At 27.9% G+C, this 7,890-nt stretch overlaps 1 long non-coding RNA gene across 1 annotated transcript; it reads left to right on the top strand.

The window, feature by feature from the left end:
* The first annotated feature begins 1,659 nt into the window (after window positions 1–1,659).
* LOC139859803 (uncharacterized) lies at window positions 1,660–3,579 on the top strand. Its single transcript, XR_011763182.1, has 3 exons — window positions 1,660–1,722; window positions 2,347–2,497; window positions 3,435–3,579. It is a non-coding gene; the product is annotated as an uncharacterized lncRNA (long non-coding RNA).
* The last annotated feature ends 4,311 nt before the right edge of the window (window positions 3,580–7,890 follow it).

Below are 7,890 nucleotides of genomic sequence, written 5' to 3'. Positions count from 1 at the left end.
TATCAATTTATATGTATTTCTGTACCCTCATATCTAATTATCTATATATCTATATATTACATATATATATATAGCAAAACATATTAGTATTTATTATATGTATACATTAACTTTTAATATAAATAATGGAACTAATATATAATCTTAATAATAGAAAAATGATATCAATCCCATTATTTATGTAAATATTAATAAAAATATATATATATATATATATATATATATATATATATATATATATATATATATATATATATTTTAAAATATTAATTACAATTACACTGATAATAATAATAGTAATTGATATTAATAATGATACTTACTATAAAGTGGTAGTAATATTATTATCCATAATATTAACCATATAACAATTTATATACATCAAATTTCGTATTTATAACATAATATCAATAATTCTGATATTTATTTTGAAAATAATAATAATATTAATATGACAACTATATGTATCTACATCTACATATATGTATTATTACTTATGTAGTATTTATAATCATAATAACTTTTCTTAGAATTTTATTATTTATGCATTTTATATATAAAATAATATATATATAAAATCATATATATCTATATATATCTTCATTTTAAATTACACACAATTATTTTGTATATTATTTTATATATTTAATTCTAATGTTTAAACTATATTTTATAAATTCAAATTATAATATAGACTTACATTTATATATATATATATATATATATACATATTTATTTACAAACGATTGTTCGTGAATCGTCAGGAATAGTCAAAGGTTAAATGGATATATGAAATAGTTCAAAAATTTTGAGACTCAACTTTATAGACTTTGCTTATCGTGTCGAAATCACATAAGATTAAGTTTAAATTTAGTTGGAAATTTCCGGGTCACTACAGTTTGAGCCCCGAATTTTTTTTTTTTTTTTGCTTTTGCAGGTTCCGGATCATATGTGATGTAAAAGATGACATCGCAGAAACTGTCGTCGTATTTTTTGATGAAACCGCCGAACTACTAACCAAAGCCACTGCAACTGCACTGCTGGCTGAGGTTGACGCGGTAAGCATCTTTGTTGAGACAGCAACCACACATTTATTTTTGCCAACTGACAAAATTTTTTGTGTAGGAAACTTTCAGTCGAGTCTTTCCAAACGCACTTTCTAACCTGTTGAATACAACGCATATCCTGCTATTGAAGATTGCTTCCCACTATGAGCATGGCCCGTACGAGAGTTTCAACTGTATTAAAGTTTATGCGGACGAAAACATACCCGCCAACCACACCGCTGAAACTGTTGAACAGTCGACCGTGCCTGCTGCGACTTCCGCAATGACCAAAGGGACCGCCCCATCAGCCTCATCACCAAAAGGGCCGAAAAGAAACTTGGAAGTGCCGACACCTGCTAAAGATTTAGAGCGTGCAAGTCGCCGCAAGTATGCAGCCGACACCTTTGCTATTATTTAGGCATATACATATATATATATATATATATATATATATATATATATATATATATATATATATATATATATATATATATATATATATATATATATATATATATATATATATATACACACCCATATTGCTGTATATATTTGTTTGTTCATTTTTGGCCTGTCCTAAAACTGACACCTATTATTATAATACTTTTTAGGTTCATAGTTACAAGCGACTCAGAAGATGAGAAGGAGCTTCCCAAAGATAACTAGGATGGCAACGGTACCATGTTTGGTGAAGAATAAATTACTTTTTCATTAATAATTAACTCAGTATGCTGAGTCATGTTTCTGTCTATTTTTGTTAGACATTGTTTTGGTTTCCAGTGGTTTTTGTCCCCTTTTTGTGCAACTTATGCTACTAAAATACTTGGTTTTTGCAAGTTTAAATTCTGTTTGCATAATTTCCATGTTATTCTTTTTTTCCCTATTTCTGGTATTGTTGTTATACAGCATTGATGGCCATTACCTAAATTATCATTGAAAATTAGATGCATACACTATATGTATATGTATATATATAAATATATATGTATGCATATATGTATACAAATATATTACTATTTGGTTCTGTTACCGGCTGTCATGAGCCGCTACATTTTGCAAATGTTTGGAAAAGAACTGGCCATTACATGATACATTATAACAATTTTGGATTGTTAAGCATTTCACATACATTATTTGTTTCTGATGCCAATCCGGGAAACAAAACTGTTTCCCATTGTATGCGCTGACTACATATTAGTATTTGTCGTGCTTCCACCCCCGGTGTAGAGAGATTCCATTATGTAAATTCAGCATATAACAATGTTTAATCACACTTATTTTATATGATGTGTGTTTTCAGCTGTTTTGGCAAACGGGCTGCAACTGGCAATTACAAGGTATTCCTATTGAATGAGCTTTAGTCTGATTCTCAATGGGCAACTCCGGGGATTTTCAATATGGGACATGACACAGACTCGGGCCATTAGCCGACGTGGTAGTCCAAAACATAGGTATCGTTTCACACGTTAACGTTAACGTTAACGTTCGATACCCATTGTAGTGAATATGGGCAAAAAAACTATAAAACCCATTATAGTCACTGATTGACCTAATTAATTGAAAAGGTGGGACGTAACACAGACTCGGGCCATTAGTTGGCGTGGTAATCCAAAACACAGGTATCGTTTCATACGTTAACATTAATGTTCGATACCCATTGTAGTGAATATGGGCAAAAAAAACTATAAAACCCATTATAGTCACTGATTGACCTAATTAAATGAAAAGGTGGGACGTGACACAGACTCGGGCCATTAGTTGGCGTGGTAATCCAAAACACAGGTATCGTTACATACGTTAACATTAACGTTCGATACCCATTGTAGTGAATAAGGGCAAAAAAACTATAAAACCCATTATAGTCACTGATTGACCTAATTAAATGAAAAGGAGGGACGTGACACAGACTCGGGCCATTAGTTGGCGTGGTAATCCAAAACACATGTATCGTTTCATACGTTAACATTAACGTTCGATACCCATTGTAGTGAATAAGGGCAAAAAAACTATAAAACCCATTATAGTCACTGATTGACCTAATTAAATGAAAAGGTGGATTTGACACAGACTCGGGCCATTAGTTGGCGTGGTAGTCCAAAACACAGGTATCGTTTCACACGTTAACATTAACGTTTGATACCCATTGTAGTGAATATGGGCAAAAAAACTATAAAACCCATTATAGTCACTAATTGACCTAATTAATTGAAAAGGTAAACTATTAAATTATGATGATTCTCAACGTTGCCCTCCTATTATATACTCAATAATGTGCAGTGAAAATTATGAGGATTTGCTTAGCTAACCTTTGGACTTTCTAATATAATTAATAGTAATAAACACGTATGCTAAATCCAAAACTGATGTTATTTTCATTAAATGCCATAGGGTTTGGGAAGGTGAAAGTCCTGGGAATATGAACATTTGCTCTTCCTATTAATTACAAGGGCTCTATAAATATACTGTGGCCAATACACAGGCCACTCATTTCAAATGAGTTCCATTCCAGCAGAGCAGGCTTTTAATGACATCTCGAAAGGTATATCATGTGTTCTTTCAATCTTCTTCTAATTTTATTCATACCCCATACATTCTGATTTTAACACCTCACTTTACCAGGTGATTGAAAGATGGTGGTCCTCTCAGATTTTATGAACGGTGCTCTATCGCTATTCACTTCAACAACCACCTCGTGCTATGGGAAACCACATATGTTTTGCGGTCTGAAATTAAATGATCCATGCTACATACAATCAGGTTCACCGTATAACCCCCATGACCATTAAATTTATAACTGTTACCTGTTGTTTGGGACAGTCCTTATCCGCACTGACATATAAAATTTTGCAGAAACCCAATCTAATACGCATCCCGCATGTCGTCGCCCACCCACAACAGCAGGTTTAAATGCTATTACATACTTTTCCTTCTCCCTTTTTCTTTCAGTAGGTTTTCATTTAGGTTCCACTGTTTGTGTCCTTGACTTTGTTAAAAAACCGCTAACAGCAAAAAACTTCCAATTTCCTCTCTGATAGTGCTGAACATGTTCTTTATCATTACAATGCTATTTTGACCATCTACCAATTATATGTTCTTACATTCGGTAATTGAGAAACAACGCAGCCAACTTTTGTCATTAGTTGGAGGAACTCAAACTGTAGAGACCCGTCCTAATCCATCCGGACGAAGTCCATATCGATTATAAACGATTCACAAAAATTGATTACATCCCGAGGTACTTGACCTCTATATGATACATTTTACAAACATTGCATTCGTTTTTGAAAAGACAATCTTTCATTACTACGAAAGTTGTCAGCATGCATACCATTTTATAATATATCTAACTACAATTGATTTAATAATAATCTTGATGAACTCAACGACTCGAATGCAACGCCTTTTGAAATATGCCATGAATGACTCCAAGTAATATCTTTACAATGAGCAAATACACAGCGTAAGATTTCTTTCATACCTGAGGATAAACATGCTTTAAAGTGTCAACCAAAAGGTTAGTGAGTTCATTAGTTTAACATAAATAATCATTTTCATTATTTTAATAGACCACAAGATTTTCATTTCTCATAAATATACGTCCCATGCATAGAGACAAAAATCATTCATATGGATTGAACACCTGGTAACCGACATTAACTAGATGCATATAGAATATCCCTTATCATTCCGGGAAACCCTTCGGACATGATATAAACAAAACAAAGTATTAAAGCATCCGGTACTTTGGATGGGGTTCGTCGGGCCCATAGATCTATCTTTAGGATTCGCGTCAATTAGGGTGTCTGTTCCCTAATTCTTAGATTACCAGACTTAATAAAAAGGGGCATATTCGATTTCGATAATTCAACCATAGAATGTAGTTTCACGTACTTGTGTCTATTTTGTAAAACATTTATAAATATTGCGCATGTATTCTCAGCCCAAAAATATAAAGGGTAAAAAAGGCAAATGAAACTCACAATACTGTATTTTGTAGTAAAAATACATATGACGACATTGAACCATGCAAGATTGGCCTCGGATTCACGAACCTATATCATTTGTTTACTCATTAATACATATATAATCATAATCGAATATATATATTATTATTAGTGAATTAATTTTTATATTGATAAATTATATGTTATTTTATATATATTTAAAATAACAACAATTTTAATATAGTTAAGTTTTATATTATATATCTTTTTATTTAAGAAATCTTTTGTTTACATAATATAGTTATAATAATAGTAGATTAAGTATACTGATAAAATAATAATTTTCTTAATAATAATGTTAATAGTATTTATAATAGTTTTTATATATATAAAAAATACATATTCAAAGTAATGATACTTTTTAGTAATGATTATATTAATTTTTAATAATAACAATACTCGTTAATGATAATCATATTAATGAAAATGATAATATTAATAATCATAATAATACTTGTGTCAATGTTAATAATACTAATAATTATAAAATGATACATGTACTAATATTAATGAAAATTATAATAATTTGTATCATTCTCATAATAATAATAATAATAATAATAATAATAATAATAATAATAATAATAATAATAATAATAATAATAATAATAATAATAATAATAATAATAATAATAATCATAATCATATTGATAGTAGTAATACCTATATTGATAATACTAATAATTATAAGATTTTTAAATAAACCACTTTTATTGATTTTGATATATATAATAATAATAATAATAATATTAATGAATACATAATAACAACAATCTTAATCGTAATCATAATAACAATAATAATACTTGTTCTATTAATATTAACTAAGTAAATGATAATATTTAGGATAGTGATAATAATAATTACATTTAATAATAATACTAATTAATAATAATAATTCTAATACTTCATGATATAGTAATAACAATAATAATCATAACAATAATAATCAAATTACTAATAATATTAATTAACATTAATAAGTAAGAAATAATAATAAACATAAATAAATAACAAAAGAAGACTACCTCAAAGGGATGAAGTCCTAAAAAAAAATATTGAAAACAGCCCATGCCGGGGTTTGAACTCGTGACCCTTGCTAACCCGACACCACACTTAACCAGTTGGGTTGCTGCCCTTTTTCTGAAATATAACAGAAACATATATGTATAACCCGTACGTTCCTATTTCCATTTATCACCTTCTTCATATACTTCGATCGACTAAGACAAAGCCAAGTTAACAACTATCTGCTTGTTTAGTTTTAGAACTTCAAATATATATAAAAACGATTTAATTTGATTTTAGAAATTTAACAGAAAACAAAACAAAAAAATAAAAATAAAAAAAATAACAAAAAAGAATACCTGCTGTTCGTAACAAAAAAAATATTTGGATTTTGATTTCAAGAATGTTTTACAATATAATTATAAAATGAAACATGTTTTGTTTGTGATTAAATGGATTAATCAACAGCAAAATAAATAAAAAAATATTTAAATAAGAAAGAGTGCTGCTGCTGGGTTACGGTTTAAAAAAAAAATTATATAATGATTTTGATTTTTAATACGAATTAGGAAAATCTTACAACATGAAATATGTTGTATATCATTCATATAAACATTATCAATGGTCAATTTGACAAGAAACATAACATATAACTCGAATTCGATTGTAGAACAATGTTTGACTTTTTAGGTTTGAAATTTGACTCTTCGAATTCGAGCTTGATATAACGAATTAGGACCTGCAAATTTGAGGAAACATTCACGACATGATTTAGAACACTTCTGCAATTCTACTTCCTACCAATTCATTTTGAATCGATTCAAAGGTTAAATGGGTTTTGAGTTTATAAGAAAAAAAAATATCGATTCTGTTTTTTTTTTTTTTTTTTTTTAACGAACACCAATTAGTGAATGATATTGATAAGTACCTAAAACAGCTGCAATAGAAATGATTGGGAGACAAAGGTTCACGAGTAGAATAAGAAAAGAGAAGGGAGATAGTGATGTATACCCATTCCATTCATTCATATATCTATATCTATCGGTTATTATATATAACAATTAGTATTTATAAATATAATTATAATAAATATAATAAATATACTAAAACTAATAATAATGATAATAACATTACTAATAGAAATAATAATAATAATTATATGTGTTAATAATAAATACTAAACAAATTTCTTACCTATATATTATGTACAATACTATACTATTATTGATTTTTACTAACAATTTTTTTTTTATTTTAATAGAAGTATAATATTAATAGTATTTTAAATTTGTAGTTAAATTTAATATATTAATGTTACACATTATTAATCATGTATATTTTAATAATTATACATATATATAACATATAATAGTTAAATCTTTTATATACATATCTAAATAACTATTTATAGAAGTCACATACACTTATATATAATTTTATTTTTAATAATCACATTATTACCTTGTTTATTATTTTATATATATATTCAATACTAATGATTATATCTTATTGTTTCAATTTATTTTATATACTACTTTACCTATTCAATTCAATTAATTAAATTGTATTTTATTTTACATATTTAATTTAAGTTATGTTTCATTACTTCTAATTATTATACATTCTTATATTTACATATATATATATACATATTTATTTACAAACAATTGTTCGTGAATCGTCGGTAATGGTCAAAGGCCAATGCATTCATGTAAACTATTCAAAAATTTTGAAACAGATTTAACAGACTTTGCTCATCATGTCGAAACCATATAAAGATTAAGTTTAAATTTGGTCGAAAATTCCCGGGTCATCACACGAACTGCCTAATG

This window comes from Rutidosis leptorrhynchoides, chromosome 1 (assembly GCF_046630445.1).
Source record: "Rutidosis leptorrhynchoides isolate AG116_Rl617_1_P2 chromosome 1, CSIRO_AGI_Rlap_v1, whole genome shotgun sequence".
NCBI lineage: Eukaryota > Viridiplantae > Streptophyta > Magnoliopsida > Asterales > Asteraceae > Rutidosis > Rutidosis leptorrhynchoides.
This window is presented reverse-complemented; position numbering and strand designations above follow the sequence as displayed.